Source organism: Sebastes fasciatus, chromosome 23 (assembly GCF_043250625.1).
Source record: "Sebastes fasciatus isolate fSebFas1 chromosome 23, fSebFas1.pri, whole genome shotgun sequence".
Taxonomy (NCBI): Eukaryota; Metazoa; Chordata; class Actinopteri; order Perciformes; family Sebastidae; genus Sebastes; species Sebastes fasciatus.
This window is the reverse complement of record NC_133817.1, coordinates 8,923,829-8,947,969: the sequence shown is the minus strand read 5'-3', so window position 1 is coordinate 8,947,969 and position 24,141 is coordinate 8,923,829. Positions and strand designations below refer to the sequence as shown.

The 24,141-nt window shown below is 41.9% G+C and overlaps 1 long non-coding RNA gene across 1 annotated transcript; it reads right to left on the bottom strand.

The window, feature by feature from the left end:
* Positions 1-16,520: 16,520 nt before the first annotated feature.
* On the bottom strand, positions 16,521-20,086 carry LOC141762156 (uncharacterized). The gene is made up of 3 exons (XR_012592739.1): positions 19,483-20,086; positions 18,887-18,963; positions 16,521-17,892 (listed from the first exon to the last, which is right to left on the bottom strand). It is a non-coding gene; the product is annotated as an uncharacterized LOC141762156 (long non-coding RNA).
* Between the last annotated feature and the right edge of the window lie 4,055 nt (positions 20,087-24,141).

The window sequence follows — 24,141 nt, the reverse complement described above, 5'->3', positions numbered from 1 at the left end:
TAAATCAACGTTGACTTCTGTTTTTACACGGGACACGAACAGCAGTCTCCTGGGTGAAAGTCCGGTGTTTTTTGACCTGCCTATCCACCCCGACGTCCTCCCTATGCAGCGTTTGCCGCTCTTTATACTTCCCGAATTGATTTTGTGGTATATACAGTATATACGAATTACAGTGCATTCCTTTTTTATGTATATCTACAAATGGTGTATGAGTACAGCCTGACCACCAGGTGACAAATTTGTCAACCAGATCCAAACTCAAGAACTCAAACTCAAACTCAAAAAAGATTTTTTTTTTCAATTTGAAGCCAAAATAAACAGTAATAATTGTATTTATCTCATATTTATTCTAGTCTGCATGAAAACGCCTCAGAAACTCTCCATGACAGCGACATTGTGAGGAAGCTGATCTCAATCAGTTGCAGTCCTGCTCAATTAATATGCAACATACTGTAAAGACAACAGTGATCAACCTCAAAACGACCAGTGAAGGTTGAAACCACAGGAGTCTCCACTCTTCCCCTTTCCACAGCAAATAAAACACAAGGCTGCGAGATGCGTTTGTTACCCCCCCCACCAACCCTACCCTCTGAGTGATGCCTCGCCTGCCTGCTCAGCCAACAAAGTGAGGCCTTTGCACGATAAAGTTCAAAGCGGGATTATTAAATTAGAGAAAGACAGAGAGACAGAAAGAAACTGACACAGACATCAAACGCAGAGAAAAGGCCTTGTGAGGGGGAGGACTCAGCGGAGTGGAAGTGGTGCCAACTTCTGAATCGGCGCTCTGAAGAAAGAGAAACAGTCCTTCCCTTGCCCACACACACAAACCCCCCCCCCCCACCTTTGTGATGTATCTGCCATGATGAAAAAAAAAAAACAAGACACAGAGATGCTTTTTAATCTTCTGTGACTGTTGGCATTATAAAAGCCCGTGTCTGTGCGGCCTCTGTGTGGCTCTGCAATAACTGGGCTTGTTTGAAACGAGTCTTGTTTTTGTTTTTGAGGGAAAGAGCGACAGCCAGACAGAAAAAGTAACAAGCATAGACATATATATATATATATATATATAGATGGTGCATTGGATGCTTCAGCCAGTTGCGGCGATACGTCAACTTGGACGCCATATTGGACAGGGCAAGACTGGCCTGTAACCCTATACAAGTGAACGGGGGAGCTGCCGCAGCACTATAACGTCTACATTTCTCAACCAATCTCAATGAGTCGTTATTATATTAAAGGGTTTATGATCTACGTGGAGTAGAAAAATAAAGTTTTGTCTCCAGTTACTTAGAATCTGAATAGTTATAGCTATAATCGCTGCTAGACATTCAGAAGACGAGTGTGTACTGTAGGCTGACATGAACTGAATTACTTACGTGATAGAAAATAATTCATTTTATATAATGCAATATAATATAATGTACAATGCTTTGTTCATGTTCATGCTTTCAATCTATAGGTTACCCTTAACACTGCTACTGCAATTACTATTATGTACTTACTAAAGCAATCAGAATAACAGGCAAATAGTAGTACATATATAAATAATAACAATAAATATCAGTGTAATAATATTATTTATTATCTGAATTTATTGAAATAATGGTGATAATACAGCAATTATAAAAAACAAAATAATTTATTAGCGTTATTGTTAACAAGACATACCATCAGTTTTATTGTTTGCAATATTACACACGTCGTTTTTTAACACGTATCGTTCATTTCATGTTTTAAACACAATATCATGTTAGATATGAACATCAATAACATTAGCGTATATCGATTAGCTAACAATAACAAACTTTAACTACCTCTTACCTGATGTTACGGAAGCAAACGTTTTGTAAAGATGTAACGTTAACCTGAACAGTTGATAATGTGAAATCTATAGACATGATAGTACAAGTTTTTGATGATTGCCTAATAATTGATTGAATCCACCATATCGAAGGACAGACCGTTAACTTAACTTGACGTTATAGTGCTTTTAATCCAGAAAAACGGCAGCTCCCCCGTTCACTTGTATTTGTTAAAGGCCAGTCTTGCCCTGTCGAATATGGCGCCCACGTTGACATCGATCCAGGAGTCAATGTGGCGTCTATGTATTTATGTCCATGGTAACAAGTCGCCTGATGGCTCGAAAATGTTGATTTTCGGTGGGAAACATCTCTGTTTTTGGAGTGATTGGCCATTAGGTCCACTTTACTCAGTGTGCAATGAGAGGAGTCTATTTATCATGCATCCATTTAGCTCTGTCTTTGATTAGAGGGGCCTGATGGAAATGGGATTTACTCAGCGCACATTAAAGCATAGGTAAGCACAGACCATTAGGCCTTCAGGCCTCTTAACGCAACTCAACTTAGTCCCCTAACAAATTGAGCACAAATGTATCATTAGCTCTGATGCAGATTTAAGGAAGCAGTTAGTCAAATCAAATAGACCCTAAATGAATGGGTTTGATTCAAATCTGCCACTTAAACTGATGCTCAGATTAGATCATATCACAGAGGAGAAGCGCTATATGCAGACGAGACAGGCTTTTACTAAATGAATATGCAACGTCCGAGCGGCATTCGTGGTCATTGTCATCTGTGACCTATTGCTGGAAGATGCTGAGCTATAAATAGCGTTCAGAGGCAGGTTTCTGAATGGAGACCTCACATCTCTTTGACAGCCCTGAACCAAACATGAGACATCTAGCACACGTTTTTGTTCTGGCTTGATGTAATGCTAACTGATGTGGATCATAGTGTCTGTCACAATCCGTCTCTCCTCTCGGAGTTTAAAGAGGCAGGCAAGCCAAGCGGGCACCTACTGAGACGACTCGACTCCACGCGTTGGGGCCCCCTTCTTCTAAACTACACCACTGGGAGCCGGAGAGGAGTGTTTCGTTTGAAGGCAAAATAAAAAAATAGCCGGTGACATCTACTGGCTCCTTTTGAAGTGAGTTGCATGCCATTGCGTGGCTTGGAGTAAATCTGGGGAGACACTCCCCTCATTCTTTCTCTTCATCCTCATTCCTCATACAAAAATATGTTCTGGGTGTACATTCAGAGGGAGTGTCTGAAGTGTCGAATGCCACAGTGTGTATGTTGGTCCATGATCTATATATACTGTATGACGAAAAAGCTTTTATTGTAACAAGCATGCACAATGTAGTAATGCAAAGATGAGACAAGGTAGACTTTGCCATGTCCTCTATCAACCACTAGGGACAGTTGGATGAATTGGGGAAAAAAGACAGTAGGAAGACATGGATGTAGTGTTGGTGACATCATTATTAGAGAGCGGACACACCAACCCGACATCAAAGAACCAGCGGTGACGAAGGCCGACCTTTGAGTCGCCTAACGTCACCTTTGTCTCGGCAAGTCCACAAACTTCGAACGCTAAGTCCTTGCTGCCGTCTTGAGCCTTTTACATGCAAAATGTCTTTGTGCAGCTTTTAATTCAGTAGCAGCAGCAGCAGTGGTTAATGATGGTTGCCATGGACAGATTCTCATGTATAAGTGTTACCTAATGCCTTTCTGATCTCACGGCCAAGGTCTAATGGTGCTGCTGGTGAAGCGACCAAGGCCTGGTTGCCCTGCTTTGTCATTGGCTTGATTTGATTGCTCTCCACTTATAAAAGCAGGAGTACGGCCAAATTCACACAGTAAATGTAAGTGCCTGCGGTAATATGCTGAGATCTGGATTCATTTGAACAGAGCTTTTACGTCGAGCAGCTATAGCAAAAAGAAAGAATCAAAAGGATATGATTGCAGGAAGTACCATCCAACGTTGCGTAAGAGGAAGGCCACTGGAGGATGGAGGCATTATCCAAATGAGCCATCATCTTTAGCTTTAGCCAGGGAAAGAAAAAAGGGGGAAAAGGTCAGTGACCCAAAACTTTGCTTACTGATATTTGTAGTTTGACTCCGTACCCTGCACAACCCTGCAACATTAAAAAGAGAAAAGGTAGATGAGGACAAGAGGCATGTTTGTATTTGATGGAAGAAGGGAAGCAGAGGGCCAGTCCGATGGGAACGCTTAATGTCAACCTCGCGTTTGTGTCCAGTTGAGAAGGCACAGCAGGCACAAAGGCCAAACAGAGATGTGTCTTTCCAACCACAGTGGATCGCAGCTACCTGCCACCAGTAGTCCATACTCGCCACACGGAGGAGAACTGGAATCACAAATGCAGCTAGAGAGCGTGGAAGGACTGGCTGCTGCCTCCGATTGTACAGCAGACCTGACTGTTCTCGTACATCGTTCGTAGATCTACCTATTAAAAGTATGCACTGTAATTCGTATAAATCCCATGAAATCAAGGTGTATTTATGGTGCCTTCAAATGAAACTCGTGAGCTCGTATTAACAACATATATGCTTGGCGCTAAAGTGGTTAAGTTGTGAGAACACTAACCGTGAACCGTTGTTTGAAGGTACGTTGAGCAGACAGACGTATGAACCAGAAATCTTCAAGTCTTGGCAAATAATTGGGGACATACCTAGAAATATGTGGTATTTAAAGGGTCAGTTCACCTAAATTACAGGAAAATGGAAATAAAATCTCATTTATTCCTAGTGGTGTGTGTGGCCATGCAAATAGTGTCAGTTTGATATGCTGAGGCTGTGAGATATCCAAGCTTAATTTCTAAAGCACGTCTTACTTAAAGACATTTCAAACTAGAGGTGTTCACGGGTCAAAAATTTACGACCCGATCCGTAACAGACCTGTGGAAGACTTACCTGAACCTGATTTACATAAACGGACTTTGTGGAGACACCAGATCCCAAAGGTACCCGAAGAAAGCCAGAACTTTTCCAAAACACACTTGTGTATAATAAGACCCAATCTGAAATGTGATCGACCAGAACTGACCCGAAATAGTTAAAAAAACACCCGTACTGACGGCAGAATGACACTTCACCAATTAATGAGCACTGGCTCCGGAGCAGGTTAGGTGTCAAGCGTAAGTTACCATGGTGATCTACCCCGGTAAGAAGTGAACCACCTTCGTAGGACTGAAAACCCAGGGTTAACCCTGAAGTTACCTCCCTAACCCCACACCCTGCTTCGTAGTACAGACCTCAGATAAGAGTCCAACCTCCTTAATCCTTCAGTGCTTTGCACGCTAAATGAAACAAAATTCCAGTCACCCCTACTGTTTTGGGCTGGTGGCCGAATTTTTAGAAGCTATCGCAGCATCTTGACCTATAAACCCAAATCTATTTGCATGGCTTGACACCATTTGCCCGAGTAAATGGTGTCTTTTTTATCAATTTAGGTGAACCGACCCTTTAACTCTACAGCAAATACTGTAGATCAAAGCAGGGCTACCTGCTAGAGATGATTAAAACTGTAGCGGCAGCCACAGAAGAAGAAGCCCGTTTGACCCCGTCCATTAGTCAGACAGCAAAGGAGAGACCGCCTTCCTCTGCCGGCAGTCCATAACAAGCAGAAATGAGTATCCCGGGGCCATCAAGCCTCCATTCCCCCCCACCTCCCTGCTCCGCCCCCTGCCCACCTCCACCCTCCTGTACTCCCCTCTCTGTGTCTGTTAATGGATATTTAAAGGGTATGTCAGAGATCAGGAAAAAAAGTGTGTTGAGAGGTCAGAATAGACACACATTATTCGCCTCTCCCCCCTGAGGAAACACAGAATGAAACATGCATTAAACACATCTCTCTCAACGCCGAAAGCCCCCCAACGCCATCGCTGCCGCCACCCTTTTTCAATACACTCCACTCCTCTGCTCCACCACCACCACCACCACCTCTAATATCTTATGGAATTAAAGCGGTGACAGGTTATCATAATCCAATTTCAGAGACAATCGCGCCGAGCACCTCGCAGCGCACCAAGAAACCCGGATCGGAATTGAATATGCACTCGGCGGATTAAATTACGCAGGGAGAAATAATTATGGCCTACATTGGGAAATATCTTTTTGTGTTATTGTGAGTGCCGTACTGTATTGTGTACAGTGCTCACTCCGGTGCACTCCACAAGATATCCAATCCTGGGTTGTCAACAGCAAGATGCTGAGGTGGGAGGCGGCGGTGGCAGCAGCGGTGGCGGCGGGTGATGGTTGTTATTGTGTTATGGTACACTCTGTCTCATAGCGCAATATCTGTTCTCAAAATAATGTCACCCTCTAATGAAGTAAGGCTCCTTTTATTATTTATCATTTCCTGCCACAGCCAAGAACTGCGCGGCGCTGTATGCCTCGGAGATGTTTTTAAAAAGGCCTCTTTAAATGAACACATTTGAATTGTAATGTGATTTTTTTTTTTTTTTTTTTTTTTTTTTAATGCAACGAGGAAGAAATAATGTATTTTCTCCGAGGCTGCTGTTTGGCTTCAAGAGTTGTGGGGTGCTTTGACTCGAAGGTGTTACGTTCAGGATCCTCTCAGTTTTGGTTTGTGTTTTTGAATCGCTCCAACTGCTTTAAATGTCCCAAAAAATGGTGGCATGGCCAGGGTCTGAAATTGATTTATTTCACTTCCTACCACTGTGACAGAGAAGTATTTTTTTTGTCTTGCCACTCAGAAATTTTATCTGCCACTTTTGAAATCTATGCGCTAAATGAAGGAATAACGCATCATATAATTTACCATCGCCCAATGGTCATTTCTACTGAGCAGAGCTTGAACGCCTCATAATATAACTCAATGGCACCTCCGTTAGCTCTGTTATTTAGCCAAGCAGGATTGGATCCTCCTTTTGAGTACAACACAGATTTGTTGTTTACAGTTTAGCATTATCTGGGAAAAAAATAGGGTGCGCCCCTTCAGGTTTAGCAGTAGTAACGCCATGCTTTTGACCGCTTTTTTTTCTCCCCGCCGTGGCTCCAGTTCCAAACTAACTGAAACATGATACAGTGTTTGTATGCCATTGCATATGCAGCATCGATGAGAGGAATCGATAGTCAAGGAGGCATGAGATGCGAAGGAATCGGACAACTATTCCCATCACTGATGTTTTCACTGTCTGCCAAAGTGGCGGGTGGCCGGGTGCTAATTTCAGACCCTGGGTGTGGTGCTTGATGACCGACTTTCCTCCTTGACCACAGCTGGAGTATATGTTTTTTTTATATTCTTTTAGTTTTAAATCAGATTTCAGACTGGAGAAACCAATCTATAGGAGTTTGACTACTGTTCTTCACATCTCACATATCATTTACCCGTCTTTCAAACTAAATAGCAATAGGTCATACAGTATATCAAAGCGGTTTCTTGAGATGCTTCTTGGCACTTTTATATATATATATATATATACATTCAAGGTCTCATTTTACACATGGAAATGTAATGAATGCAATGCAATGAGGGGAAAGTGGTAACCATGTCAACTGCTGGATATTTGCTTGAGATGTGTATTAAATGCAGAAGAAGCATTGTGCTTTACGCATTTGCCTCTGCTGAAAGAGTCTGATGAAAGGTCGGACCTTTTCAGAGTCATGCTGTCGATTTAAACTTGGTATGTATGCGTCTTTTTAACCTTCTCTACATACTCTTAACCCGTCTCCAGTCATTAATATAGATTTACTGATCTGTGAAGGTGTCAGTGCTGTTTGAGAGGAAGAATTTGAAACTCAGTAAAACATACAATTCAAGTTGAAACATTAATTGTAATTCTGGTGTGAAGATAGTCTAGGTTCTTTACAGCAGGAGTTATTCGTCGACCAATAGACCGTCAACCTCTTTGATAATCAATTATTCAGCTTAAATCAGCTTGAGAGGGAGCCCCAAAGGGGTCAAAGATAAATCTGGGTGTTTGCCAGATGGTTAACAGAAAGGGAAAATTATAAGCACAAAGTCCACTTACTGGAAAAGATAATTGAGGTCATCGACATCCAAACGCCAGTCGAAGATCGCTCTTGAACAGCGTTCAAATTTACGATGTCTAATCATGTACGACCACCTGTTATCACATGACCAAAATTCCATACTTGGGTCTTTTTGTTTGTTTTCTTAGACTAAAAGAAGCACATTTGGTCTCCAGTTATTTTTCAGATTTTAATCCAATCTTTGCTTTTTTTTCTTGTGAAATTGGATAATTATACATATCACTCCTCACTCCACCAGAACACATTTCTATAATTTTTGAGAGGGAATAATGATGATGTGGTCACTTACCAAAACCGCTGGGAACCAGTGTTTATTTTTAGTCAATAACCAACTATTTCTAATCAGATATTTATCAAGAAATTCATTAGTTCCAGCTTTTTAAATGAGAACATTTGCTGCTTTTGCGTATCTAATCTTTCATTGTAAATTGAATATTAGGGATGCACAATATATATATATATCGTGACTGATAAATTATCATCCGATAATTGGAAATTTATGTTATTTTGTATTATTCCGACAATGAAATTATAGCCAATTAATTATTGGCTGATAATACGAAGCCAAATTGCTTTCAATGAATCAACAAGCGCTACCTACAGTAGGTGGCGGTATGCACCTTTTAAAGTTGGTTTGTGATCTGCCAATAAACACGAAGAAGAAGAAGAAGAAGAAGAAAATCAAGAAGTTTATCAATCACTAAAATAATCATTAAGGTGCTTTAATAGTTAATCTGTTTTGGGGGCCTTTACAAAAATGACATCATCTGAAATCCAGTCTAGTAGAGCCAGACCAGAGAATGAGAAGACTGGAGGTGGAGGTGAGGAGGATAGTGACGGGTGTAGCACAGAGACGTGTTGACAAAGGACAAATGAATAACGGGATGGGAGATGTAGAGGGAAAGGGAACGAGTAGGTATGAATGAAGGAGGGGGGAGATTGGGGGGTGACAGGGTCAGCTTCCCCACCTCCACCTCCATCTCCATCCCCTCTCCACTGCATCCCTGCTGCTGCTGATTTTTATATCAGCTGTGCACCCTGGAGATTTATCCCTCCACCTCCATCCATCACACGGCGCTGCTGCCTGGCCACACTTTCAGCCTCACAAACGCACATAATTGTGAGTACACGAGATACAGCCATGCATCACTGCGTGGGCCAGAGAGGCGAAAGGCTCCATGCGTCGGCCACTGGAACAAAAGAGACGTCTTTTATGCCATCATGCACAGGAGGCGAGACGTGAACGCACGGAAGCCATTTGTTCTGGCTGAATAAATAGAGAAATACGGCCGGGAGCCTGGATCAAACCTGCATTTTTGTTATATCTGCAGCCAATTACAGTTCAGCTAATACTGGTCAATACTTAACTGTTGTGCTCTGCTTTGATTGGATGCGTGAACTTTCCTAAATGAGGAGGTCTCTTCCTGTTTTCTTCAATTTGTTCCTCCCGCTCGGTGTACACAGTATCCCTTTCATTTTATTGATGTGTTTGTCGATCTCTGTCATCTAATTATTTCCCCGCTCCTCTCTCGGCTGCAGAAGGCGTCTCTTTGATTGCCAGGGCTACGCTCGCCGCCGCACATAATACCCCCTGAGTTGAGGCAAATTGTTGCTCTTTGCTTAGTCCACACTTAAATATTTTAGGGGGCCGGGGCTTTGAAATCACCACAAAGGGGGCAAAACTGGGAATCTAAATGACGGGGAAGATGAATAAAGATTTGTAGGTTTGCATCCGTGCGCCGCGTGCCGATCGCTGGACCGGCCAAGAGGGAAGGAGAAAATGACCATCATAAATATGGTTTTGATTTTCTAACCAGGCGAAACAACAAAGTTACGGCGAGAACATTAGCCGCATTGATCCCGTCTGGTCGATGGAATAAAGCAGGCGGTGACCTTTCCCTCATTTGGAGGCATAAAATTCCTTGTTGAAAGTCTCAGAGGGCTCCGGCTGAAAGCATTAACACAAATTACCAGCCGCCATTAAAGGCCCGCATCAATTCCACCCTGCGCCATCATTATCAAACGGCCGATAAAATGCTGGAAAGCCATCGTCCCTGTGCCTTGGCATGCGTCGCGCACACACACACAGAGGAACATGTGCAGACGCTTACACACACTCGGCCCTGGAGACCGCTGCGAAGCCTATTACACACAGTCTGATTTACAGCTGAGCTGCTTGTAGCCAGGACCATCAAGCCACCGGCACACCAATCTGCCGTGACAGTGCAACTAATTGAGCCCAGATATATCTGTCCCCCCCAACCGGGCCTTGAAAGGGTGATAACACGGCTACCTGCACAACGCTGCCCGTACATATTTTACAGCACAAGAAAAAAAAAACACAACAAGGGAAACAAGTGGGCACCTCTTAGCTTCACATTGAGATGTTATGTATAAGATAACACCAGCTATTCAATTTTTTAATTTTCATAACAATTCATTTTGTGTTTATTTTGATAAATAAAAATAATTTGTGATTTTTACAAAATTATAAATTAAATAATCCTGCTACTGCTCTGAATTTTTATTATTTTTAATAATTATAGTTTTTTCTTGACCTTTTTTTCTTCAAATTACACTAGTCAGCATCCAAAGACAAAACAACTTTTGGGTGTGTGGAGATTAGGGGTGTAAGAAAATATCAAAAACATTGAGTATCGCGATATTTTGTTTGCTTTCCTGTGTTTTTTATCATCGGAAATTAAATATCTTTTGGTTTTGGACTGTTAGTCGGACAAAATGTGATGGGGAACTAACAATAAAAGTGCTTATTTTAGAAAAAAAGCTGTATTTAATAAGCCTTAGATAAAGATTATCACCGTTTATTTTGCCCATATCATCGAACGCTGAAAGTGTTGATTATAATATATCAAACTATACATCCTCAGTGTGTGTTTCACAAACTTTATTATCATGAAAATATTCAGCAGCACATTCCTCTAGCACATAACTCCTCAATCTACTTTTTAATAATGAAATATCCAATAAAGTAGACACTTGTCAGTGTTAGCCGTCCACCTACGCACGGACCTAACGCCCACGTCTGCTGTATCTTGTTGCTAGGCTTTGAGCTTCTAACAGACTCCAAATCAATGTCATTAAATTAGGTCTATTCTGAGTGGATAATAAAGAGTCTGTCACCTTATGTGTGCTCTGATATACCTCTAATCTCATTAGAATTACAACACCATTCTGCCAAAGACTACGGAGAGGAAAGGACGAATAAAAACCCCACATCCCAGACTAACAGCTTCGTATAAAAGCGGCACCGGGCAGGATTTTTAATGTGAAAATATATCGTCCTATCAGAGCAAACTTTATGAATTGGAGCTACAAACAGAGACGAGCGTCCCGTCCCGTCTAATTAAGTTCGTTTGGATTGCTGATGTCACATAAGGTCAAAAATCACGGAGCTGAAATGTAAACCGTCGTCTGAATGATTCAGGGAAGCCTGGAAGAAGCCGGGATATTAGGTATTTGTTAGATTACTGACAGTATTTGACTGTTTTGGGGGGATCTTTCATGCGCATTGCTACCCAGCACCTGCAAAGAAGTCATGGATGTGCTTCTTAAAACTTAAAACTTTATGTGGGGACTTGGAACAATAGTGGTAGCCTGGATAGAGGGTCAGGATTGGGACACTGTGCTGTCATGAACTGTATTTTTGGTGACATTGGACAACAAGTACTGTCTGGGTCCTGCATATTATTGTGTTTTGAGACACACCAGCTGGAAGGCAGCAGTATTTTTAGCCGTGCTAGTGGCGTAGCTATATTTCTGGTGATGTCAGTCGGTTAGACGGTCAGTTGGTCCACAACTTTGGTCCGGAATGACTAAAATATCTCATCAACTATCGGATGGATTGCAATTTCTTCTTTTTTTTATACATCTGCAGAAGATAAGATTCAAGGTGAAGTGCTAAAGAGCAAGAAAGTGATAATTTAAAAGGAGAGCAAAAGCAGGAAACTTCAAATAGCTGCAATAAATCTGCTCTACATATTCTCAAATTATCAAATGTGTGACATTGGGCTCGTTCGAGATGAAGTTCGCCTCGCCTGGAAAGTAGACGAGATCAGGCGGCAGCAGCAGCAAGGATTGGTGACGAAAAGCTGCGGTCAAGTCGGACAGTTTCCAGACGTTTTCAGCAGCCTTCAAAGATAATACAGAAAGTCACAGAAAAAGTAACATCCTGTTAAATGTGTGTGTATCTGGCATTGGAGGAATCACTGACAGCTGTTGTTGCCTGTTGGACTGCAGTTTGCCATGTTATGAATTGAGCATATTTTTGTTTGCTAAATGCAGTACCTGTGAGGGTTTCTGGACAATATTTGTCATTGTTTTGTGTTGTTAATTGATTTCCAATAATAAATATATACACACATTTGCATAAAGCAAGCATATTTGCCCACTCCCATGTTGATAAGAGTATTAAATATTTGACAATTCTCCCTTTTAAGGTACATTTTGAACAGATTAAAAAGATGTGCAATTATTTTGCGATGAATCACAATTAAATATTTGAATCGATTGACATCCCTAATTTAAACAAAAGATCACATCACTTCATGTTCTGCACTATTGTTGTTTGTTTGCTGCCATATTAATGCTCTTAAGTTGGAATTTAGCACATTTAAAGCCTCCATATGCAGACTATTTATATTTATACAACCTTTTTGATTATTATGACGTCTTAAGATCATATTTGTAGACAAATGAGGCAATCCATGCAGTCTGACGCCAAAGTCAGAATTTTTCTACATAAATTCTACATATAACAATTTTAATATTTTACCATGAAGGTGTAACAGGGCTTTATCATTTGACTATTTTCATTTAAGAGGGTGATTTTTTTTTTACATCCAGAGTAAAGGTTGAGGATTCATGAACCTCTTCACCATCTCTATTCCCACCAGAATAGAGAGAAGAAACTGTGTCAGCCAAAAGCTCAGTATCATGTTGCATAATTTCTGGGCAGCGACGTCCTTGGGCTTTTGAAAAATTAAAACTATTGCATGAAGCTACCACTTGGGGCTGTGAGAGTCTCCCCGTGCAGCTTTAACATGATGCTCAGTGAGAGCTCACGTTTGATTTTTTGGATGACTTATGCATGATGACGTTTCATTCTTTCCCTATCATGGGACATGACCTGACATGTATGGCGTAGAGGACTGGATGGTTGTCATTGGTGTTGTTATTACGTGCAAGCTTGAGCGTCTGGGCATGTCCAGCCCAGTGAGTGTGTAGTAGCATTATGTTTGGATGGTTTTTCTGTGTGTGTGTTCGAGTGCATTCATGCATATTATGTGAATGCATGTTTATGTGTGCCGTCGGCCCTCACCACTCCGCAGACCCCTGCTGCTCTCTAACCTTCGCCGAGCTCTGGGAGAGGTCAGGATGTCCACTTCTCTCTGCCTCCCACCTCTCACTCACACAATAAGACCAGAGTGGATTTCATTTGCCGACAATGACAGGTTCTCCGCAGGTCAAGTCGCGTCCAATTAACGTCAGTATAGAAAAAAAAAAAGTGTATATAAAGCAGGTTTTTGCAAGTCTTCACACAATATCCCGGAGCATTCATTATTCACAAAGGAACAGACCCACCTGTTGCTGTTTTCTGGGAGAGAGAAGGATTAGACAACAGTTGGATGGAGCGATGACGCTAAGATTAAAGTCCGTCGTGGATGGAGCGCTGCGGCGGGATTCTTAAGTACACCTGCTGGCTTTAACCCACAGATGTAATCACTAACAGGTTTTAGGGTATATGCAACGATACTGAGCGCGAAGAAGGATAAAAAACACGTTATGACATCATAAATTGCAGCTGTAATATTTGTTAACACTGCAGTTCAAGCGTATAAAGATGCTTTACAATATTATTATCTATACGTAAGAATCAGAAATTGCTTGTTAACAGTGACACCTGTTGCAGCTGCCATCATCGTGTCTAAGATTGTTGCTGTATCTAAGTACTACATATTGTTAAACATCCATATATTTTGTTATTCTGAATAAATCTAATGATCATAATGACTCATTGGCTCAGCCTCAGAGTGGGAGCATTGCTATTCTCCCATTTCCCATGAATCTTTTTCTCTCATTGGTCCTAGATTGGCTTTATTGAATAAGCACTAAGATGATTGAAGTGGTTTTTTAGTTTTTAGTTCCACAGTTTCCACCATTGTCAGAAAGCTTTAGCTCCTCTTGCATATTAAGAGAAGAGCTCTACCTGTTTTGTGCTGTACAAGAATCTCTTTTTATCACTTGTAACTCAACAAATTAGATCCAGTGACATTAAATGTGAAATGCACTGTAGAGTACATGGTGCCAACACAATGTTCTAATTTTTCAAAGGTAAATAGAATCATTTCCACAAGGTCAGGATTTATTAAAGTTCAAAATGCTCCATAGTTACAGTCTAAAGTTTATTGGATTTCAAAGAAAAAGCTTTAATATCAACACCGACTTTCAATAGTGACACCACCGCTGTACGAAACAACAAACAAAGTCCAGTTGGGATCAGGCCAATATGAGAAAAACAGTGATTCGTTCTGCATGTGCTGTGATCGCTGCTATAATAAAAACAGAGACAGCGAGCGGTCTCGTTGTCAGTCTGGCCTCCCAATAATACTTCTCTGTTTCACACAGAACTCAACCTGTGACTCTTGGAAAGGATTTCCAGGCCAGCTGTCGGCACAAACACACACACATGACGAGCGTACGCACACCCCGAAGCGGAGGCAGAAGAGACACGGAGACAAAGACGTGAGGGTAGGGAAGCCAGCCATGCTGGACTGTTCTTTGAACAAAGCTTTGTGCCCGCTGCGTTGCTCGCCTTTATCTGCCTTCCCATCCTCCCTCTCTGTGGGCGGGAATTTGCAAATACGCCGAGCGGTCCAGCCTTCGCGCTGGACGCCTGCCCCTTGGCCGAGAGAGGGATGATGGGAAATAGAGGAGGTTCCAAAATTCCCACGATGCTCGTATGGAGCAGATTCTGAGATAATCGGACAGCAGGAAGTAGGGGACGGCTCAGAACTCTGGACAACAGATACGAAGGGATGTGTGTTTGTGAAGGTGGGCGTGTGTGTGTGTGTGTGTGCTCACGAGTGTGTATGAATGTTTTTCTGAGGAGCTGGCATCAGGAGCGCGAGTCTGCTGCCAGACTCCCTCCATATGTCCATCGCAGTCTGTCTGGGCTCACGAGCATCCAGCACTAACAGGCTAAAAGGCATTACTGGCTATTTAACTGGCCGTTACAGAAGGGATCAGACGAATAGATGCAATGGAAGTGACAGCACTTGAATGAGGCTGTCTGTCCTTAAGGACCAGAGTTACAGTAAGTGGAAGGGATCTCATAATTCTGATGTTTACTTGGCCCCGGTACGGCCTGTGATATTCAATACGAAGCCTTCGCAGAGCATCCTTTTCTTCTTCTTTTTTTTTATACTTCTGCACAAGATGAGATGGAGATAAGATTCAAGGTGAAGTGCTAAAGAGCAGAAAGTGATAATTTAACAGGAGAGCAAAAGCAGAATTTCAAATAGCTGCATTAAATCGGCTCTACATTTTCTTCAGTTTTCCAATGTGTGACATTTATACGTCTTGGTTTTAGCCACACTAGCAGCGTGGCTCTAGGAATGGCGGTATCGGGTGGTCGGTCCGTCGGTCCGTCCATCACTTTGGTTCAGACTGAAATATCTCAACAACTGTCGGATGGATTATGGATTAAATACAGACATTCATGGTCCCTGGCGGATGAAGCCTACTGACTTTGGTGATCCTCTGACTTTTCCTCAGCTCACGGCCGCCGCTCTGCATTGCGCTCATACGGCGGTTACAGATGATAACTAACGGCGCCTTGCAGATGTTGCCGTTAGCGTTAGCTGCAAGCCGCCAGCTCAGCCGTTGCCATGTTGCGAGAGCCATGCGGAGGCAATATTGCTCCCAATCTTGCCGTAGACATGCCACGGATTTTGCGCGCTCAAATCCATCATTGTCAATGTAGACGCGCAGCAGGCGCGCTCAAATGCGAGAGCTCCCAAGCGCTCCCAAGCGCTCCCAAGCGCTCCCAAGCGCTCCCAAGCGCTCCCAAGCGCCTATTTTTTGGGGTGCAAAGACTGCGCTCTGAGATAAAAGAAAGAAATCTCTGTATTTGCTTTACCGCACCGTTGTGATGAAAAGAGAGCTGAGCAGGAAGGCAAAGCTCTCGATCTACCGGTCAATCTTCGTTCCTACTCTCACCTATGGTCATGAGGGTTGGGTCATGACCGAAAGAACGAGATCGCGGGTACCAGCGGCCGAAATGGGTTTCCTCAGGAGGGTGGTTGGCGTCTCCCTTAGAGATAGGGTGAGAAGCTCAGTCATCCGTGAGGGACTCGGAGTAGAGCCGTTGCTTCTTTGCGTCGAAAGGAGCCAGTTGAGGTGGTTCGGGCATCTATTACGGATGCCCCCTGGACGCCTCCCTAGGGAGGTGATCCAGGCACGACCAGCTGGGAGGAGACCACGGGGAAGACCCAGGACTAGGTGGAGAGATTATATCTCCACACTGGCCTGGGAACGCCTCGGGATCCCCCAGTCAGAGCTGGTTAATGTGGCCCGGGAAAGGGAAGTTTGGGGTCCCCTGCTGGAGCTGTTGCCCTCGCGACCCGAACCCGGATAAGAGGTTGAAGATGGATGGATGTATTTGAGAGGCTGGAAACAGCATTTCCTGCCATTTCTGCGTGAAAAATGACAAAACGATTAATCGATTATCAACATTTTTGGCTATTTTTTTTTCTGTCGATCAACTTATCGATTAGTTGACTTAATCGTTGCAGCTCTACCAAAAATGTTATTTTACACACCCTTTCACTCTCCTAAGATAAGATTAATCCTTATCCTTAAATAAGATAAGGATAAGGATAATGAAAAAGATGAGGTGAGCATCACTATAAAGATGAAATAGGATAAGATGACATGGATATAGATAAGGAAAAGAACAAGATAGGGATATAAACAATGATAAGGGTCGGTTGAGGATGAAATAGGATACAGATGGAGATGAAGATAAGGGCAGAGATAAGATAAGGTAGGAGTAAAGATAAGGATGAGGATGATTTTTGAATGATCCCCTTGGCTCATCAGCTCATTGGCTCATTTAAGCAGCCAAATTTGTTATATAGACATATGCAGATGGCAATTCAGCGCGTTAAGTACACTCTGCAGAAACACACTCGCACACTCACTTACTGTGCTCGCTCATACGGGGCTGTAACTTGATCTTTCTGACAGCTGCAGAGAAGAGCCTGAGGACTTATTATTCCATTTAGCCCTTTGGAGGAAAAGAACATTAGTTTTAGGTTGCAACTCCCCTCTCTCGTTTTGTGTTTGTCTCTGGCTGTGGTGGCTTTCTAAGTGGGGGTTTCGGGATCCCCAGGGGTTCTCGACGCGGTTCCTGGGAGGCCTCTAACGAAACAAAAATTCAATATAATTCAATTTAGGTGAAATGACCTCAGTTACAGGAATGTATAAGAACGAGTACAGTTTTCAGCCCTCCATGTACGGAGTGAAATTCAATACTAAATCAACAAAGATCCCATATGGCTGCCTCGGATGAAATCTTATCAAAGGGGGGTCTGTGAACTAATGTGGGCTTATTCGGGGGGTCTGTGACATGAAAGAGTTTTGAGAAACCCCGCGGCAGCATCCCGAAACACAGGGAAGAAGAGTGGATGAGATACAGAGAGAAACAAATGGGGAGTGTTTCTCAGAGCACAGATGGCAGGCGGCTCTGAGGGAAATGGCACGGGGTGATGAGAAGGGCTGAGGAAGGTGGGTGGCATTTGGAAGAGGGGGGGGGGTGGTATGGTAGCAGTACAAGCAGCCCCCCATCACTCCCCCGCCGGGCTTGGCAACGCTTCGGGCCCGCGTGCCGAGTCACTGTGGAAACGGTGACATCACCGCGGGGTGACGGGGGTGGGAGGGTCTCACACCTCTCAGACACCTTGCTCCTCAGTCAGACCGACGACCTCGTGCTCCCTTTACGTCAGCTGGTGTTCATCCGCCTCGGTGGAGGCGACTAAAGGGCAAGGAAAAAAGATCTAACAAAGTAGAAAGTGTGAGAACTACAAAAAAAGACATTTTGTTCCCCCAAAAGAAGTTAAAGAATAACACATCAGATATTTTCAGCTTGTGTCCATCTGTGATTTTTCCGTGACTCATACCAACATGAGTGCTGTCGAAGCCTCATGGGGGCTGTAGTTTGTCGAATGCTAACAAAATGATAACTTTATACTTCTTGGAATTGCAAGTTCTTAAAATACCAAAGTCTAGGGCTGTCAATCAATTCAAATATTTAATTGTCCATAGTTAATCGCACATTTTTTATCTGTCCAAAATGTACCTTTTAAAGGGAGATTTGTTAAGTATTTAATCCTCTTATCAACATGTGAGTGGACAAATATGCTGCTTTATGCAAATGTATGTATATATTTACTATTGGAAATCAATTAGCAACACAAAACAATGACAAATATTGTGCAGAAACCCTCACAGGTACTGCATTTAGCATCAAAAATATGCTCAAATCATAAAATGACAAACTGCAGCCCAACAGGAAAACAACAGCTGTCAGTGTGTCAGTGTGCTGACTTGACTATGACTTGCCCTAAACTGCATGTGATTATCATAAAGTGGGCATGTCTGTAAAGGGGAGACTCGTGGGTACCCATAGAACCCATTTTCATTCACATATCTTGAGGTCAGAGGTCAAGGGACCCCTTTGAAAATGGACATGACAGTTTTTCCTCGCCAAAATTTAGCGCAAGTTTGGAGCGTTACTTAACCTCTTTCCAAACAAGCTAGTATGACACGGTTGGTACCATTGGATTTTTTTCTAGTTTCATATGATACCAGTATCTTCTAGCTTTAAAACTGAGCCCGCTACAACCTAAAAATCACAAGTTGCCTTAATGCGTTAAAGAAATTAGTGACGCTCAAACAAATTTGCGTTAACACGTTATTCTCCTGTTAACTTTGACAGCTCTATTTAACACATTTTGACACTAACATACTTCTCTGCCTTCGTCATTCCAGAAAGAGTCATATTGTAGGTTTGATCCTGTGGAGAGGCTGCAGGGAGGAGTGGGAACTTTTGATGAAACAAGTAGAGAAAAGGGACACACTTTTATGTTATTCAACTTTCTCAACATTTGAACTTGCAATTCCTATATATATATATATATTATATAAGGTCAAAGTGGTATGTTAGCTTTTCCATACCGATACCAGCCTTTTTGCCAAATACAGTCCATTGAGTCCACCGCTGATATCATGCATACTATGCAGTTTGTTTCATTTAATCACTGTAGACTCGGATTCCTATATTTTATTTAAACATGTACTTCAGATTACTAACTAGTGTGCAGGACTCCCTGGATTCATTTCAGAGTTACTTCAGTTGTTACTTTAGTGGTGCAGAAACATTGAACATTTCTAATCTTCATTATCTCCAAATAAATCTCAAGTGTTCTCGCTACACTTGAGGACAGCGAACTGACCCACTTTGGCCTATTTGTGAACCAATCGCTATCATTGGTGTCATTGGCTTGAGTCAGCAGAGCATATGGATCCCTTAAGGCATCGTAGGGCATCCTCCCTCCCCTCTTACCCTCGTCCAGGCCCGTCCTCTCTCTCTCTCTCTCACTCTCGCCGGTCCATCTGTAAAGCTCCGAGGGGTGACGGGTTCTCCCATACCCCCGGGGCCTCCCAGGTGTGGGGCAATATGGTGCTCAGAGACGGGCCTCCAAGGTCAAGTCATCTCTCCTCCTCCTGTCTCTCCTTGTAGGGGATCATGAAAGAAGTCGAGCACAGGCACACAAAAAATCCCTACATTGTTACCATGTGAGCATAAATGAAGTTTGATAGAAATGCCGGCTCTTGAGATATTGCAATTATTCAGAAGTAGTTATGGAGAAAATGAAATTTTGGCCTAATTGAAAGTTATTTGACAGCCGGTCTGAAATGCTTCCCATTTAGTTTTCTTTGGTTTTTAAAGTATTTATGGGGCTTATGAACTGAGAAGTAATGAAATAATCCGTCTTTCCAGTCTTTTTTATTCAATTACCAAAATATGGACTTGAATTGTATCATTTGTCATCGAAAATATCAAAGATGCAATCATGAAGAATCTACTACAGTACTTCAGACGTACCCTGAAATTCAGAATATGTAGATTATTTACAAGTACTAGGGCTGGGATGATTCACCCATCACTCGATTCAATACTATCACGATAATTGGGTGCCGATTCGATATGTATTGCGATTCAATATTACAATTTATTGCACGCTTACACGCTTCTAGGGACTTTTACTTTGGAAAATCTCTAAATTAATCCAGTAAAAATGTTTGATTTTCAGCATGTATGTAGTCAGATGTCCTGAAGTCAAATATATCTGTCATTGTCAGACATTATTTATTAAATTTCTTCCCAGTAACCAAAAAAATCAAAGGATAAAGACATTTCCCTCTCAAATGAGTGGTATTTTCTTTTTAATTTATAAGGGACATGTAATGTTTTATACTTCTGGTGAATATAATCCAATCAATCTTATTTCCATATATGTATTTTGTATATACAGTTCCCTTTGTTAACACCTTATTTTGAAAACCGGACGTAGCACACCTCCTCTTAACTATTCGATACTCACGTCACGTTACTCAGACTACAACAATAAAAGCGGTAACTTCCTTCTACTTTTGCATAGACTCAAATGAAGCAGTGCCTGTTACTCTTTCCAAAGACTGAATAACTCAACTAGAATGATACTCGTGTGCCACCTGTATGGGCAATCAACCAGCTCCATTTCTTTTTTTATTTGCAGTAATAATAGTGTGTTAGCTCAATAATCATCTCTGGATGAATGTGTGCGTGGTCTGTTGTCAGCTGAAGCACGGGGAGGTATTGTTACGGCCTGACAAAGAGAGTAGCACCTAAAACCGTCATGTCTGGTAAAAATGTAATTCTGCACAGTGCACTGCGAAGCCTGGAGTTGCAACAACTATTTTCACCCTCAGCACAGCTTGTCTCGTCTTGACCCCGCCGAGACCTTTTTTTGCACTTTTCAACAGAGCTTAAAGCTTTTCTGTTCTCCTCTCGAGCGAACAGTGGGAACACCTTCAACACCGAAATGCAAAAGTCGGCGCAGAAGGAGTCCAAACAGCAGAGGAAACGGCAAAGTCTGCTCTTTGATTCAACTCTATAGTGTGCTTGAACAAGACAGACCACACATGCTTCTTTGTGAAGAGTGTGTGAAAAATGCGTGAGCGTGTTATGAGTCATATGAACTTCATAACGGTGAAGTACAAGGCAGATATGAAGCCAATAGAATCATCTCAAACACATGAGAAAAGTACATTCAGTTCAATATCATGCTTTTTCATCATCACATGGTGTTTACTCTGCAAACGTAATAATTATTAGGCACTCGCGATGTGTTTGTAACGCGCTTCGATGCCTTTTAAGCACCTCTTTGCGCCAACATTCGTGCAATCATCATTCTATCTCGAATTTCTAGATGCTGCATAAGAGAAAACAGCATCTTTTCTACCACGTCGAGCGCAGTGAATCGACGTCCCCGAGAGGCAAAAGATAAGATTGTCAGTGGGTGACAAGAGAACGAGATAGCAGCTACACAGAGAACACTGCGTCGCTGTCGCTCGACGTGTCGTCTATTTGTAAAAACAATTACATTATCCACTCTTTTCTTCTGAGTCTTAAAATAGTGCAGCGACAAGAAGAAGGAAAAAAAAAAAAAAAAAAAATGCAAGGGGAGAACATTTTGTCTCCCTCTTCCCTCCTTCTTCCCTCCCTCCTCCCCTCCACCCGGATGCTAATTTTCATTTTAATTGCGTCAAACCGCTTTTTCTCACATCTGAAAAATGTGTACGTGTGAGGGTGTTGATTAGAGAAAGTAAAAATACAGCATGTAGGATTTTTATGCTAATTACCCTTTAAACCTCGCTCACGTCAGTCGGCTTCCCTAATTAGCATGTTTCCGACAGGAGAGGGGAAGAGTGAGAGAATGGTGCGATGGGGCTCTGCACGGCTAAATTAACGGTGTGAAAAACCCAGACATTTGAATTTTTTTTCTCTTCCTCCCCTTCTCTCCCTCATTCTTTCCTCCTCTTCCACCCACCCACACCTGTGAACAAGTCTGTGAGAGTTGGAATTAACTCTCTCTGGCTCTGTCTTTCTGCCCGTCTGTGTATCTATATACAGTATGTATCGGTCTATCTACGGTATCCAATGATCCATCTATTGTCTGTCTATCTCTTTGTTTACAGTGTCTGTCCATGATCTTTCTCTTTCTGTATTTTGCACTCTCTTTCTCAAAAAGCATGTACAGTTATCTCACTCATGTCTGTCTCTTTATTTCTTTATTTCTCTGTCATCTTTTTCTTTTTCTTTTCATCTCTCCATCTATTCATTTTTCTCTTTTTTTTCCGTCTGTTCTGTTATTTCTGCCGCTATTGGCCGCTGCCCAAGGTTTCTACCCGTTAAAGGGGAGTTTTTTCTTGCCACTGTCGCATAACAATGCATCCTAGAGTACGATCTAGACCTGCTCTATATGAAGAGCGTGTTGAGATAACTTCTATTATGATTTGACGCTATATAAAAATAAATTGAACTGAATATCTATCCATCCATCGATGAGAGATGAGGACAAAAATAGGCTACAATATGTGCAATAATCACATCCAATAAATCACAGCGATAGCCAATAAATACTAATTTACTCATATATAGGCCTATAAACAAATCAATGAATAAATAGACTCTAGCCTATGCCAACATATAAATTGAAAGGCTTTGTTTAGACTATCTATCGATCTCCTCTGCTCTGTTTCAGGACCCTGGACAGCGCCGCAACTACACATGCACTCTTTACTATTGGTCGACCGGTATGGGTTTTTCAATGGCCAATGCTGGTATTTAGAGAGCATGGCAGTCTATAATACCGATGTCATCTCTTTTAGTTTTTTTTTGTTTGTTTTTTTGCATCTGATAAAATACAACAATTTCATAAATTCAACAAAACTGCTGGCAATTTCAAAGCAGAAGAAGAATCGGCATTACTGAACTCAATAAAGATTTCAACTTAAATGTATTTAATTTTGTTAACGTCTGCGTTGTCTCTGTTTGCTTAATCTGCACTGCGTGTCTGCAGTGCACTTATTTTAAAGAAACAGTATCAACTAAATAAATGTCGAAATCAAAAAAACAAAGTAATAAATAAAAAATAGTTTTAGTGCACTTAACTACAACATTTGTCAGCAGATAGCATCATCTCCTTGTTTCTCAGAGAGAGAATGAAAAAAGTGTTAATTACAAAATGAATAAACTGAATAAATATTATTTTAGTGACCTTTCCCAGGTGTTTGCTAACTTCGTCTCGCAGCAGCCTCACCGAGAAGGCTGCCTGCAGATATATTTAACCGGCTTCATGAGCGTAAGGCATCTCAAAATGGCATTAATCGGCCCGATTTTATCACTACCCTTTACACACAACACACAGCTCCATCCATCTGAGAATAACTTCATAATTAAGGTTGATGCATAAGGAATAATGTGGGATTACTATGCTTTATTTCATGGTCTATTTGGGATTTTGGGGGTAATGCATATATAATAAATAAACAAACTAAAGAGACGCTGCATTCCAATTACATATTTGAACATTGGTTGCCATGGCATTGGGTCAGCCTTACTATCTCACCCTATTTACATCACTCTCTATGTCCATTTTATACCTCTCCATCCCTCCATCCATCCAGCCAATCAAAGGAATACTTGGACTTGGTATATCTTTGTTTAGTTGTGGATGTGGGCCTGTTTTTCATGGTTTTAGTTCCAGGTATAGGAGTTCTTAATGCTGCAGCATGCAGAAATGTTTTAGACAATAATGTGCTTTCAAGAAGAAATAGTTTTCCCAGTTTGGTGTTGAAGAACTTCCTGACCTCAGACCCATCCAAAATCTTTAGGAAGAACTAGAACGAAGACCTTACCGGCCAACATCAGGGCCCACAACATGGTGGAAAGCCTGAAACCAGGGTTGTAATGTATCATGTAGTCGAACTCTCTGTTTATTTCTTCTCTCTGGTGGGAGTTATGTCAGTGTGGGCTCTGGCTCTTTTCCAACACACTCCTCATTTCAACTTCTTCTTTTTTGTTATATCTTATACTTGAGTTCTGGTCCGGTTCTCGAGTTCACTCTGTACTTCTTTTCTCTACTTTTTTTTATTATTAATTTTTGGTCTCACAGAG